Genomic DNA, 15,392 nt, shown 5'->3' with positions numbered 1-15,392 from the left:
GAAATTTATATGGAGGAATTCATAAAAGGCAGCAAGGGGGTTATAGCGTGAAGTTAGGAGCTGAGACTTGGTAGAGTGCTTCCTAATTAATATTGGGATTGTATTGTGATAATATTGACTGCAAAAACTTTTTGGCCTTTCAAATAGCTGTCCATAGTAGGCTTGGGCCATATCGAAATTTTCTTCTTGACATTATTATTATAGTATTATACAACGGCTTGGCTGAATACTCAATTCTGATTGGTCCAAGGGTGGGCATTAATTCTCATTAATAGGCCGAGGTGGTGGTTAAGTGACCTCGGCTTCGCCTCGGCCGCCTCACCACCCCTGTCGTACATTATTTTCCAATAACGGGACAGCCCATTGTTTTTTAGTCCTTACATATTGACTATATACAAAATTAATGAAGTTATTTGGCTTAACCCCTTAGCGCACATTCCAAATCTGGCCAATCCTTTCCCATTTAGGGGGTACCCTATTTAAAGCTTTATAACTCCAGATGTGAACACCACAGAGACTTGAAAAATGGCTTAAATGAACCAAGACATTTGTACCATTTACAATACTAGCTTAGATGACACTATATTCATAATTTTGGAACAAATAAAGTGCCACAAATGCAATTGTCTAGGCAAAAAATCTAAAATGAATTTGCTCTTTTTTAGTTTGCAATGAAATACTGGGAGATTGCATATATACAGCAGGTTACAGTATACATGTCCTGGATCAAAAACTTCTTGACCACAAGTTCATAAAATCTAAGGGTGGATATGTAGAACTACTAAAGATCTATGAAGCAAAAACTAAGCACTGTACCCAGCGTTTCCAAATCTACCCAAAATGCCTAAATTATACATTGCTGTAAATTAAGACAAATTCACGTATTTCACTACAAATCAACCATTTTTACTCAAGAAACTCACTGTTACATCATTTTCAAGTGGGAATTACAAGCTGTCAGTACAGTGGTCTAAAATAGCTAGGGGTCCAGAAACTTATCCAAAATCTCTCCAAAAAGGAATATAATACCTTTTTTTTGTCCATTGTAAAGCATATAAATGAGCCCTTTATGAAGGTTTAAGATGAAACATTGATATCAGATTTAAACATAATTAAAAAATATTGTCACACAATGCTGTACAGTAGCTAAATGTGTAATAATAAACTCTTATATGTATTTCTATACTCTGTACTCTCGTACGTTTTCTTGTATGGGAATGGGACGATATGAAAACAATTTTCAATCGTCCACCATGTTTTGGCAATGTTCCAGCTCTGACGTCATCACTGTTGCATGCATCACAAAAACTATTACACTACTAACTAACGCTTACACTACAGTGTGACATATCCACATTGTATAATACCACTAACCTATTTAAAGACACTTAATTTCAAAAATAACGTATATAATCGTAATATTTTGAGCAGTAATACTTACATAGCAATGATGAAATTTTATCTGTGTTCAGTAGATTGAGACAGAGACATGGCCGGCCCCACCGGGGGGGGCGTGAGGGGGCGACGCCCCTTCACCTGGACTGTCCCGCCCCCTCAGTCAAGATGAATGTGAAAAAGGATTTAAATTAAATTTAAAAATATATATTTTTTAAATAAATTTTTAAAAATCACAACACCCAAGTCAAGTGTGTCGGCTTTCTAGTGATAATATTACAATAGCAATATTTTAGTTAAGGACAGTCTGTTACGCAAAGCTACTTTTTGATTGGTTGTTGCTGAGGAGGTTCCACTTATTGAATAGAAGACTGCAGCTCTATTGAGTAAAGGTAAGGTGAAATATTTTCCCATGCTTTTGAGGGCTAGATAATTTGTCTTAGTTAGTTGGTTATTTCTTTATTTGTATTGTTATTGTTTGTGTCACCAGTATAGGCTGTTCTAACCTAGCATATTATTATGCATCTGTTAATCAACAGGTCGCAATGAGCGTTATGAGCATTATATTAGTAGGCTAAAGCAGGCACAATGAATTACTTGGTGTCATTGTAACTTGTCTGTAATCACGGTAAAACTGCTGAATTGGTGTATCTAAGACGTATCATTTATATTTGTGGTGGTGGCTACTCCAGCCATTAAAAGACAGGCTACATAGCCTATCGATGAGCCAAGTGTTTGAAGATGTATTTTGCTTTTTATTTTATGTAGCCTAGTAATATATTTTCATATTAAGATTATTTAATACTCTGCCATCTGTAAGTAGCTCACAAATGGTCTTAGTTGGTTGTAGTAGCAACATCGGGCTGCATATGTTTTTCTAGCTGGGAATACTTTGCGTTACATCATCGCCCCCCTTTCGGTATTTCAAACGCCCCCTCTTCAGTACTCGGCTGGCGCCTGGCCTGGACATAAACAGTAAATCAACGACAATTCTATTCGTTTCTTTTTTGCTCCAGAAAACGATGTCAGATCTAGGTCTATCAGCAAACGTTTGGCTTAGCTATCCCCAGTAGTCCTCAGTAATAATAGTATTTTCCAAGAAATTACGAAAAATTGTTGATAACGTTTTGCAGCATCTTTTACTGCTACCACAGAGTGAATGCGTAAGTGAATGCGATGATAAGAAAATTTTCGGTTACGCTGACCTATAATGAAATGGAGGTGAAGGACTGTATGACTATTGCTGGTTAGGTGTAGTAGTGTCACAGAGGGGTGCCGGTCAGGACAGAAGGAAGAAAATGGACAGCTGAATCTTCTTTGCGATATTTATTTAGTTAACAGTGCACACCTGGCCTTTGTTTTATTGTCCATAGGAATTACTCATATGAATCATATCAATCTTGGTATTAAGGCTTGCATATATAATAGTTGCATACCTGTGTGGTCTAAACAAGAAAGGACAAAATAATAACAGAAATATTACAAATAAGTTCCCTCAAAGGGTTCATTTGTCACATTAGTGCAGTATCACTTTGTTCCACAGGATGGCGATCTAACCATAAAGAAAGCTATAGGCCACTATCAGCATAGCCGAATTACAGGAGGCGAGCATAGACACACCATCGTAAGGAGCTAGCATACACACAAATGGCGATAACTGAATTACTACCGGTGCACACAAAGTACAGCATTTAAGGGATAAACAGGAATTATTAATCAAATCAAGATCAATGATCTGAATCATTAAATAATGAAATACGCTCCGCTGATATAAAGGAACTAGCGTGAGGCATATACATAGCCAATATAGACTGCACTGGCTTACATCGTTACGTCACCTGTTAACACATAACAACTATGGTATAACAACAGAATAAAGTAACTCACTGTAGTGTTGTCTGTACACTATTGTAGCATTAGTAGTTGAGGTACAAGCCGTCTGTTGAGGCACATGGGTAGAAGAAAGACAACACAACGACGTAGAACGAACTTAGGTTTTTATCTAGCCATATGCATTCCACACCAGTCATCAGCCACTTACTCTCGCATCTACTACGCATGTCTTTATACTGACTTTTCTACTAGCGACACCATTAGGACATTCAGCATTATTATTGATTATGAAGGGTAGTTTGTGACAACGAAATCTCAAGGGAAAGGCAAACTTCAGAACGTTCTCCACTTGTGACAGTGCTGGAAAACATTGCTACTCTGAAAAACGAGCTAGTTGCACTCCAGAAACCTTTGTGGTCAGAATGGTTAACGGGACTGTCATAAATCAACTGCAAATACACCGATACACTACGAATATACTGAACATATTCCAATACAATAACGAATAATACTGATAATATTCAGCATGAATAACAATGCCTTTCTTACATATAAAACGCTATTCCAAAAGCTAAATTAGACATGTTATACATCGTTAGAAAGCTTATACTCTCTCCTACTGAATAAATGAATTCTCAATCAAGCCAGACTGTACTAAAAAGGGTGACAACGCCGTAAACAACACGTGGTATTACGCACAGCTATTTTGGAAGGTATCCAAGTATCACAAATGCGCGTATATTTCACAAACGGATTGTCCCAGACAATACACTCATCGGCCACTTTATTAGGTACACCTGTTCAACTGCTCGTTAACGCAAATATCTAATCAGCCAATCACATGGCAGCAACTCAATGCATTTAGGGATGTAGACATGATCAAGACGATCTGCTGAAGTTCAAACCAAGCATCAGAAAGGGGAAGAAAGGTTATTTAAGTGACTTTGAACATGGCATGGTTGTTGGTGCCAGACGGGTTGATTTGAGTATTTCAGAAACTGCTGGGATTTTCACGCACAACCATCTCTAGGGTTTACAGAGAATGGTCCGAAAAAGAGAAAATATCCAGTGAGCGGCAGTTCTCTGGGCGAAAATGCCTTGTTAAATGGCAGAGGTCAGAGGAGAATGGCCAGACTGGTTTAAGCTGATAGAAAGGCAACAGTAACTCAAATAACCACTCATTACAACCAAGGTATGCAGAAGAGCATCTCTGAACGCACAACACGTCGAACCTTGAAGCAGATGGGCTACAGCAGCCAGGGCCGCAGACGTTATGTGCCCAGGGGCTTCAACATTTTCCAAGGCCCCCCTCCCCCTACCGCCACCTAGGGCCTGTTCAGTCGTGCATACTGTGCACTGTTCAGTGCACTGGAAGTGACGTCATCCAGGTACACTCGATACAGAGTAGTGTATGCCATTTCAGTGCCCTGAACAGTGCACAGTGTGCATGACTGAACAGCTCTTTAAAGTCACTGCATGACTGGCGTCAAAACAAATCCCACAGTGCTCCTTAAAGTAGCAAGGCACACTTTTTTAACATTTATTCCTTCATTCAACCTTTATTTAACAGCTGTGCATCCCTCCTACTGCGTAATGGATGGGAGATGGGAGTAGTACTCCCTAGTGGACAAACAGTGCAACTGTAGGACCATAGCTAAATACAAACCACAACATAACTTTTAATGAAAAATAAACTATTGTAGATCCATTCCTTCCTCTACTCCCAGAGTAGAGGATAAGGAATGGATCTACAATAACTACAATAGTAGAGTGAAATTAGGTTGAGTGTGAGGAAGACTGAGAATGCTGCATGTCAGATGTTGGAATAAAGATCCAGGTTATTTTAAATATTATTTTAAGCTAAGTAATGATTATTGAAGTCCCTGTGCAGCCTCCCTTTTCTTACATTTAAATTGTTCCTTTATTTACTAAATTACAATATATATGTATTTTTTCTACTTATTAGGCTTTGAAAAGATAAAAAACCTACTTTGATGTAAAACCTGAATTTCTTAATATAGCAGACTCAAGACTGGCTCGGCGTGTCAGTTCTGTCCTAATTATTTATGCATTCACTTTTGATTGACAGCCCGGGCCGCTCACTCCCACTGACCTGGATCAGCGCTAACTCCACGTAACGTCAGTTGTTAGCTAGTTATCATATGACTAATAATGGATAACGAGTACAGCAATAACAGCATTAGAAATATTGAGCCGTATATATGAGCCCACCGTTTACAGCCTACAATATAGGACCCTAACATTATAGGACAACCTATGCACATAACATTATCGATAGTTTTTTGCAGCAGTAACGTTACAACAGTCTGGAGAATAAAGTAACGTTACACTCGCCAGCTAATGTTAGCTATATTTACACAAGATAAGTACAGCTCATTGCTACATTAGCAAAATTATCGACAGCCGGACAGCAAGTAAATAGCCAGACAGCAAGTAAATTGGGGAGACAAGGTTAACGGTAACATTATAGTTTGTAGGCTTGATTCGATTAATAGCAGAACGTCATCTAGCCCGAACGGATGCTTACCGGAACCGGTCCGTTCAATTGGCTTTGAACTTGGGAGCACACACTACATAAATGTTCATACTGGGTGAGTGTTTTGGCCACCGCACATTGGTCATTGCAAATTAGAAACATTTGCGACGTCACACATTTGGTCTCAAAACCACCAATACCAAATACTCTGCCAGGCAGCAATGTCGAGCATTGTATAGTTTTTAGGAAAAAAAATCTAATTCATTACATACATGTATGAAATACTTTTGAAATCAATGTGTAAGTAACCTTATAGTCTTTGCTTACAATATAAGCATTTTAAAATCATGATTTTGACTGCACAGGGTCTTTAAATACTGTAAGCTGGAAGATAACATAAAACTTTCCCTTTTATTACATACACGAAAAAGTTTTAAAATGTTGTTACAAATTTACATTAGGTACATTTAATTTCCTTTTAGCAGTGTAAAAGGAAATTAAACGCAGCCACAAAGTTCACAAAAAAAAAACAAATAACAATTTTAAACATTTACATTTTACATTACACACAACTCACAGATTTAAAGGTAAATTTAGGTGGAATTGCCTAAAAATGGCTTAGAGTTTAGCAAGTTAAAATGGTTTTATTCATGCTTTGCGCATGGCAAAATCCTTAATGACAGTAGTAAAGTCAAGTGCTCTTGCTATGTCACTTGAAAGTAACATTACGGCCAAGGAATTTAGTCTATTTTGCCCCATAGTAGTGCGGAGACGGTTCTTTATTAATGCAAGTTTAGAAAAGGATCTTTCTGCTGAGGCATTTGTGACGGGAAACGTTAAATAGATCCTGTCACGATTGTGCCTCCTCTGTTCCCACCTCCCCGTAGTTTTTGTCCTGTCTCGCGCTCCTTAGTTTGGTCTACCTACGTCTCGTTATTCTGTTCATTTATTCAATCATTGTTTTCACCTGTGTCTCGTCTTGTTTCATTCTGCACCCGCCTGCTCCTTGTCTGTGATTGTCTCCAAGTGTGACCCAGCCTATTTAAGTTCTTTGTTTCCCTGACTTGGGTGCTGGATCCTCCTGTGTTCTGCCCTGACTGTGTTCTGGCTGTACTGTTTCTGTTCCCCGTGTCTGCTAAGTTTCTGAGTTTTCTAGTGTTTCAAGTTCTCTGCTTGTTTTGAGTTCCATTATTTGTTTTCTTGTGTTTTTTTTTAGTTTTCTTTTGGAATTGCCCCTCGTGGCCTTTGTTTGTTCTGTTTTGTTTTTGAAAGTAAAGTCTTTATTTGAATTTACTTTTTTGCATCTGGTTTTACTCTGCACTTGGTTCCTACCCCGCATCACCCTGACAGAAGGATCCAGCCAGCGTTGGACCCAACACAGTTTTTTTTTTTTTTTTTTTTTTTCTCTCTCTCTCCCGTGTTTTTTTTTTTTTTTCCAGCATGCCACCGGTTTGGAGTAAACTGGTAGTCTCTGGCAGGCCCTCCGGGACCAGCCCTGCCTTGGGACAGGAGGCAGGGCGAAGGCTTGTGAGAATACGCCAATACGCCAGGTCTATGGAGTTACTTTTGTCTTTATTATGCAATCAAACAGAATATATTTGAGAGCAAAATATCGGCACTGCAATCAAAAAAATGTTTTATAAGTAAAATAAATTTGATTAAAAATGTATTAATGCGAATCCAAAAGTTTTGCTCGCTGTTGAGCTGAATCTCGTGGGCAGGACCTATGCTGAAATATGTAAGACACGTCTCTATTGGCCACTGTATAGTTCCAACGTTGAATTCAGAGACTGTAAAGGTTGAACCCCATTCATTTTCAGGCACGCTTGCTGGTAAGTTGATGAAATGACTGCATTTTTTGACATTTTAACGCATTAGTGGACTGTGGCAATGTGAGTGCTACCGCTCAGTATAAGAGCTAGAGATAGAGACCAGACTTTGTTTGAGCGAAAGTTCGTTCATTTATTTTTCCAGCCGACACACGGCTTTCGGTTTACATACACAAAATTACTAAATCAAACGGAGTTCGCAGTGCAGCAGTTCCCCGTCTCCAGCCAGCTCCCGTCTGCCTCCGGAGACCGCCTTTTGAGCACCCAGGCTCACTGTCAAGGTAATCAGCATTGTTACTCAATCATATAATTAAACAGCGGTGCTGATTAGCAATTCCCAACAGCTGTGGCGCAGAGTCCGAGAGCCGCCCCGCCCACTCTCTCTCTGCAGCCAACGCAAAACCACGCCCACTCCACACACGGACCTCTCATCAGTTTAGCCAATAGTGGTATTTTATGTAGCCAGCTTTAGTTATTGTTTATCGTAAGATAATAGCTCGTTAGATTCTAAATGCAGTTAACTAACGTAAGCAACACTTACCTCAAATTAATTGCTGTTATTGGTGTTCATTGGCATACAAATTTTATCAGGTTATTAGATTTATTAGCAACACTTAGTTTCGACCATATTGGTACATCTGATTACAATGAATGGTAGCTAGCTGAACTAGATAACATGGCTAGTTTGTATCTAGCAAGGTTGTTCCTTGGTTAATTCAGTCATTACACACATCGTTTGTTAGGCAGTTAGCTCAATGAAAGGTGATAAGATCAGCAGCATAAATGTGGATGATCACAGTAAAAAGAAAGTATAACTGCAGGTAGCTAATTACTTCACATATTTTTCTGTTGAAGGGCTGACATGTGAAAGCATGGGAGACTAGCTTTGATGACCTAGCAAGCCAGCTATCTATAAAGGATCCAAAAAGCAACAAGGTATGTAATTGTCAGTTATATATGTAGCATCCAAAACTTAATGCCAATGGCATTTAAATAGTTGAAGATGTTTGAAGATACAGTTAGACACTGAAACGATTTCTGCTTATATAATCCCTGTAAGATATGTGATATTTATACTAAAATACAAAGTTTCCCACAAATTTCTGAAACTGTGGTGGGTGAACTCTAAACCCTCTAAAATATTCAAATCAAATCAAAATCAAATCAAGTTTTATTGTCACATACACAATCATACACAATACAATGTATAGTGAAATGCTTAGGTGCCTAGCTCCAGAACGAAGCTAACAATTAGATAAATACAATATAATAAAGGTGAATCTAACAATAGAATATAAAATGAAATAAAATAGAATAAAATAGAATAAAATAAAATAGAAAACTGGGGTGGTAAAAGTCCAAATCCAAATCCTGAGGCACCTATGAAAGCTCTTGGAGCAGGATGCTTGCATGCTGTGGAATGGAAATGTTAGAGATGGAGAAGAGATACAAGATGTGTGCTGTTGTAGACAGCATGATCAACTCCATAACTCGCTATCTCCCTGTTTTGTTTTCTAGGATAAAATGATTAAGTGCAGGAGCTGAATAATTTGGATATTTTATATTTCAACCACTATAATGACGTGTGTGTGTGTGTGTGTGTCCAGTCTGAGGTTTGTGAGCGGCAGTCGTGACAGCAGAGCCCATATCAGGCACTACCAACAACAGGAGTGGAAGTCCATGGGTCGGGGAACAGACTGGACCTTTATCCTCTCCCTGGACATATTATATAATAAAATCTTTTGTTGAATGCAATTGGTTACCTTGTATATTATGTACTATTGACCAAACTTCTTTGTTGGCTTAAATTGAGCAGTTGCTGGCATGATTGATATTTAGATTAGATTCAACTTTATTGTCATTGCACAAAGTACAAGCACTGAGACAACGAAATGCAGTTTAGCATCTAACCAGAAGTGCAAAAGAAGCAGTGAAGTGCTGTGCAGTGTAATGTACATATGTATAATATAAACTCCTCAAAAAAAGTTTGGAAATTTGTGTTTGGTTGATCATATCTGTTGTCACTGTATTATTAGCATTGTATGTTATATAATTGGAAAGCCTGTTCATTTCCCTTTACAATGATGTCCCATTTGTAAGGATCATGCATTTGTGGGATGAGCAACACAGCTGATTATGTGGGTGGAGTCCCAAGTGAAATGTGCCAAATTTCCCTGCCAATGTCAAACAGTGTATTCTCCTGTTGGTATTGACTCTGTTGTTTTGAGTTGTTTGGGGGATTGGATGACTGAGCTTTCTATCAGTAACAAGGAACGAACAAGACATATTGGTAATTTTAGGCTTTATTCATTGAACAAACAGTCAGAAGCCTCAGTAGCGGGTCGAAGAACCATACGCAGCCACAACAGCTTGGCACCTCCTCATGCTGGTCACCAGCCTGGTCACGCATTGCTGTGGGATGGCATTCCATTCCTCAACCAGGATTCGTCGCAGGTCAGCCAACGTGGTTGCGTTGGTCACTCTAGCGTGTATAGCACGCCTGAGCTGATCCCACAAGTGTTCAGTTGGGTTGAGGTCTGGGCTGTTGGCAGGCCATTCCATTCAACCATGTTGGCTGACCTGCGACGAATCCTGGCAATCTACATGCAGCAATCTACATGCACCAGTTCAAACATAACATTCTTGCTATTACTAAGACAGAAGTTATGTGTAAGCATACCTGCGCATTGATTTTCTGTCTTCTCCATGGACTTCAAAACTCCCTCTCTCGTTTACTAACTGTGGATGTTGCCAAGCTGTCACTCCGATCGAGACTGGCTAATAGAGACGTGTCTTATATTTTTCAGCGTAGGTCCTGCCCACGAGATTCAGCTCAACACCGAGCAAAACTTTTGGATTCGCAAAAAACAGCGAGCAAAACTTTTGGATTCGCAAAGAAAACTTTTGGATTTGCAAAGAAAACTTTTTGATTCGCATTAATACATTTTTAATCACAAATTTATTTTACTTGCAATAAAACATTTTTTGATTGCAGTGTCAATAGTTTTGCTCTCAAATCAATTTTTTGATTGCAGTGTGGAAAGTTTTGCTCTCAAATCTATTCTGTTTGATTGCATAATAAAGACACAAAAGTAACTCCATAGGGGTCGCGTACAGTGGAGGAGTACGCGACCGAGTTTCGCGTTCTCGCCTCATGGAGTGGATGGTCTCAAGAAGCTCTGTGCGAGTTTCTTCGGGACAGTCTGACGGACGCCCTCCAGGGTGGGATATATCACTCGGGGCTGGGCAGATCTTCAGACCTCGAGGCTCTCATGGCTTCGGCCCTCTGGTGGGAGGAGTATATTCAGGAGCATAAGGAGCTGCCTGCCCTGTCCCGTGTCCAGCAGGAGCTGCCTGCCCTGTCCCGTGCCCAGCAGGAACTGCCTGCCCTGCCCGGTGTTCAGCAGGAGCTGCCTGCCCGGCCCAGTGTCCAGCAGGAGCTGCCTGCCCTGCCCAGTGTCCAGCCGGACGCTGCCTGCCCTGCCCAGTGTCCAGCAGGTGCCGCCTGCCCTGCTCAGTGTCCAGCAGGTGCCGCCTGCCCTGCTCAGTGTCCAGCAGGTTCCGCCTGCCCTGCTCAGTGTCCAGCAGGGGCTGCCTGTCCTGCCCAGTGTTCCAGAGCTTCCCCGGCCCAGGGTCCAGAAACCCCGGCCATCCAGTTACCCGGAGTCTGCCACCCTAGCGCCTGGGTGTGCCTCCCTCGGCGACTCCGTTCGTGGCCGCTGCAAATCAGCACAACTGCCCTCCTGTATTCCAGCTCCCTGGAGCATCTCCGCAGCCACGCCCTGGAGGGCATTCCCCCTTGGGGATGAGGCCGATCCGTACCCCGGACTGTTTAACAGCCGGTCCACCTGCCGCATTGTCTGTTTGTCTGCCTGCCTGCCTGTCTGTCTGTCTGCCTGCTTGACTGTCGGCCAGTTTGTTTGCCTGCCTGGCAGCCCCCCAGGCCGTGGGCCCGTCGGCCAGTCTGTATACCCGCATGTCTGCCTGTATGTCAGTTCGCCTGCCTGTTGTCCTGTCTGCCCTTCTGTCAATCACTTTGTCAGTCTTTGTATTCGCTCCTCTCTTTCCCTATCTGTCTCTTGGCGTGTCTGTCGGTCTTGCTGTGTGTCTCCCTGTCTGCTTGTCTGTCTGTCTGCCCATTTGTTAGGTCTCCCTGTTTAATTACATTACATTACATTACAGGCATTTGGCAGACGCTCTTATCCAGAGCGACGTACAACAAAGTGTATAACCATAACCAGGAACAAGTATGACGAAAATCCTAGAGAGAAGTACCAGTCCAAGTGCAGGGAACAACCGCATAGTTCAACTTGGACCCTGAAGGTTAAACTGATTACGGGGCGACATAGCTCAGGAGGTAAGACCGATTGTCTGGCAGTCGGAGGGTTGCCGGTTCAAACCCCGCCCTGGGCATGTCGAAGTGTCCTTGAGCAAGACACCTAACCCCTAACCCCTAACTGCTCTGGCGAATGAGAGGCATCAATTGTAAAGCGCTTTGGATAAAAGCGCTATATAAATGCAGTCCATTTACCATTTGATTAACACTAACACAAACGAGAACAGCAACAACGCAGTCTATGGAAAAATACAAGCAATAGTTAAGACAGGTGCATTAACTAAGTCACCTACGAAACAGCTACCTAGTTACAACCCTAAGCTTACAGTCATTTAAGAGATTACAGGGAGGTAGGGAGGGATGGGGAGAGGTGCAGCCTGAAGAGGTGAGTCTTCAGTCGTCGCTTGAAGTGGGTCAGTGTCTCAGCTGTTCTGACCTCCACGGGGAGGTCATTCCACCATCGTGGGGCCAGAACAGACAGGAGACGTGTTCTGGAAGTGCAGGTGCGAAGAGGGGGAGGTGCCAGGCGTCCTGAGGTAGCAGAACGGAGGGGTCTGACTGGCATGTAGCGTTTGAATGTCTTGTGGAGGTATGCTGGGGCTGATCCCTTGACTGCCCGGTATGCTAGGACTAATGTTTTAAATTTGATGCAAGCTATAACAGGCAGCCAGTGGAGGGTAGTGAGCAGGGGAGTGACGTGGGAGTGTCTGGGGAGGTTGAAGACCAGATGAGCTGCAGCATTCTGAATGAGTTGCAGGGGTCTGATGGCAGATGCTGGTAGTCCAGCAGGGGTCTGATGGCAGATGCCGGTAGTCCAGCCAGAAGAGAGTTCTATGTATGTCTCGTTCCATGTCTGTGTTGAGTCCATTCCAGTGTAGTGTCTGTCTGAGTCCAGTCCCATGTCTGTTAGGGGCGACATAGCTCAGGAGGTAAGACCGGTTGTCTGGCAGTCGGAGGGTTGCCGGTTCAAACCCCGCCCTAAGCGTGTTGAAGTGTCCTTGAGCAAGACACCTAACCCCTAACTGCTCTGGCGAATGAGAGGCATCAATTGTAAAGCGCTTTGGATAAAAGCGCTATATAAATGCAGTCCATTTACCATTTACCATTTGTTTGAGTCCAGTTCCGTGTGTGTCCAAGTCCATTTCTGTGTGTGTCTTTGAGTCTTGTTCCGTGTGTGTCTTTGATTCTTGTTCAGTGTGTGTCTGAGTCCAGCTCCGAGTGCTCCTGAGTCCCGATGCGAGTCCTGTCCCTGAGTCTAGTCTGGATCCCCGTCCGGATCCCGTTTCTGTTTCTGAGTCCGGATCCCGTCCGAGTCCCGTTCCTGTGTCCTGAGTCCTGAGTCCGGATCCCGTCCGTTTCTGTCTAGTCCAGCCCCGAGTCCTGTCTCCGTCCTGCTCCTGTTCCTGTTTCCATCCAGCCCCAGTTCCGAGTCCGGTCCTGTTTCTGTCCAGTCCAGTCTTGTTCCTCCAGTTCCGTCTCAAGTCCTGTCCGGTTCCTGAGTCCAGTCCCTCTTTCTGAGTCCAGTCCTGTTGAGTCCTGTTCCATCCCATCTGAGTCCTATTCTGTCTAGTCCAGCCCAGTCCAGTGTTCCAGTCTTGTTCTGGTCTGTATTTTCCACCCTCTGTTTTAGGCTGCAGGCCCCCCCACGACCCTGCTCAGGATAAGCAGGGGTATTGATAATGGATGGATGGATGTATTGATGGCCACAAGTCATCTCCACTGTTAATCTCCTGTGGAGTCCCTCAGGGTTCCATCCTGGGCCCTATACTATACCATTTATATGAATAATATAAAGCAAAAATGGCCAGAATCAATCAAAAATGGCAACATCCACCTTTAACTCTCTGGGGTCTAAGGGTAAAATGAGGCACACTGGTGATTGTTCGATGCTCTGACATTTGTGTAAATTTCATCAACTTTATATACAGTGATTCCAAAGTGTTTCATATCTTTGTTTTCAGCACAAACTCAGCTACAACAATATGGCAGCAGTAAGTAGGTCATAATAATGTGTGGATTGTAAACTGCTCTAAAAACACACAAACTGTAAACAGTAGTTTTGAACATGCACAGGAATGTTGTAATAAAACACACTAAACAATTGTGAATAAGACTTTTGGTCACTGAAATGTGTTCTTCATGGTCTTGGGTATCAAAAGATGACAAAATATTTTAGCAAATCCAACGAGAAATATAAAATAAATTGCGAAAAGTTAGTGTTGTGACTACTATTTTTCAACACCAGGTGAGAATGGGAGGGCAAATGGCCTTTCTGTAATGAATATGCATTAGTAAGGAATACCTGCCAGCTAAGTAAGCTATTCACACCTGGCTGCATGCCTCCCCACCACTAAGACAAAGACTCAGTGAGCCATTTAGAAGACAGAAACAAAGACAACTTTTGATTTTAGAACATTTATTGAAGTAAACTGCATTGAAGATGAGATGAGACTGGTGTACTCTTGCAACGTCTGCCTGGCCTCTTAGCTAGTGGTGAACTAGGCCGTGTTTCCTGATCAACATCTCTGCAAATATAATAAAAACAAAATTGTTAGGAAATGTGAAATCAAATCAAACTTTATTTATATAGCACATTTCCTTCAACAGGTGAAAATTAAATGTGCTTTACAAAAAAGGGGCAAACCACTAACTAATGAAAACAAAATTTATGAAATGTGACATCATATGCAAACAAAGAACCAAACAAACACAACCAGACGCAGAGAGGTAGCCTATAATTTTGAGAAGCAATGGTTAGAATCATTCGTAGTGTGGGAATTTACAAGCGCGCATATTAGTGAATATTCCTACAAACACACAGAGAATGTAATACAGCACACATTTACAAATAATGCAAGCTATCAAAGAAAAAACATTAGCTTAACTAAATAAACACTGATATTCCAACTAAACTACACGCAACTCATCAATAACAATGCCTCAATCTGAACTAGGCTAGGTCTGTTTAGCTAAGTGGTTATTTTATTGCTATTTCCCGAACTTACTTAGAGTATGCTAATATCGATTGTGCAAGGACATCAGTTTTAGAATCCTAGCCACGGCACTACACGCCAGGCATGAGCTATTTATTACGAATATGATCGAAAAACATAGTCTACCTGATACTTCTAACACAACCAGACGCAGAGAGCCTAGCCTATAATTTTGAGATGCAATAGTTCAAATCGTTCGTAGTGTGGGAATTCACAAACGCGCACATTGCTGGATATTCCTACAAACACACAGATACGTTGCAATACAGTACACATATTTACCAATATGATCATAAGAAATATACTTAGGCATGAAGTTGATCCTCAGCTCGATCAGTTCGCTGTTTGAAATGACACCGCTCTCCATCAGTGTCGGCTTCCGGACGGACCATTTTCCAAAATTAAACGAAATGTTCACCTCAAAAGAAGTGAATTAGGTGACACTCTGTGACATTCTATCCCGCTTTCGCAGACTTGGCATTTCTCACATGGATCTCGCATCGCCCCTC

General features: G+C 41.8%; 1 long non-coding RNA gene across 1 annotated transcript; it reads left to right on the top strand.

The window, feature by feature from the left end:
* Positions 1-7,318: 7,318 nt before the first annotated feature.
* On the top strand, positions 7,319-9,459 carry LOC118232481. Its single transcript, XR_004766313.1, has 3 exons — positions 7,319-7,835; positions 8,410-8,490; positions 9,162-9,459. It is a non-coding gene; the product is annotated as an uncharacterized LOC118232481 (long non-coding RNA).
* The last annotated feature ends 5,933 nt before the right edge of the window (positions 9,460-15,392 follow it).

Source organism: Anguilla anguilla, chromosome 7, assembly GCF_013347855.1.
Source record: "Anguilla anguilla isolate fAngAng1 chromosome 7, fAngAng1.pri, whole genome shotgun sequence".
Lineage (NCBI taxonomy): Eukaryota > Metazoa > Chordata > Actinopteri > Anguilliformes > Anguillidae > Anguilla > Anguilla anguilla.
This window is presented reverse-complemented; position numbering and strand designations above follow the sequence as displayed.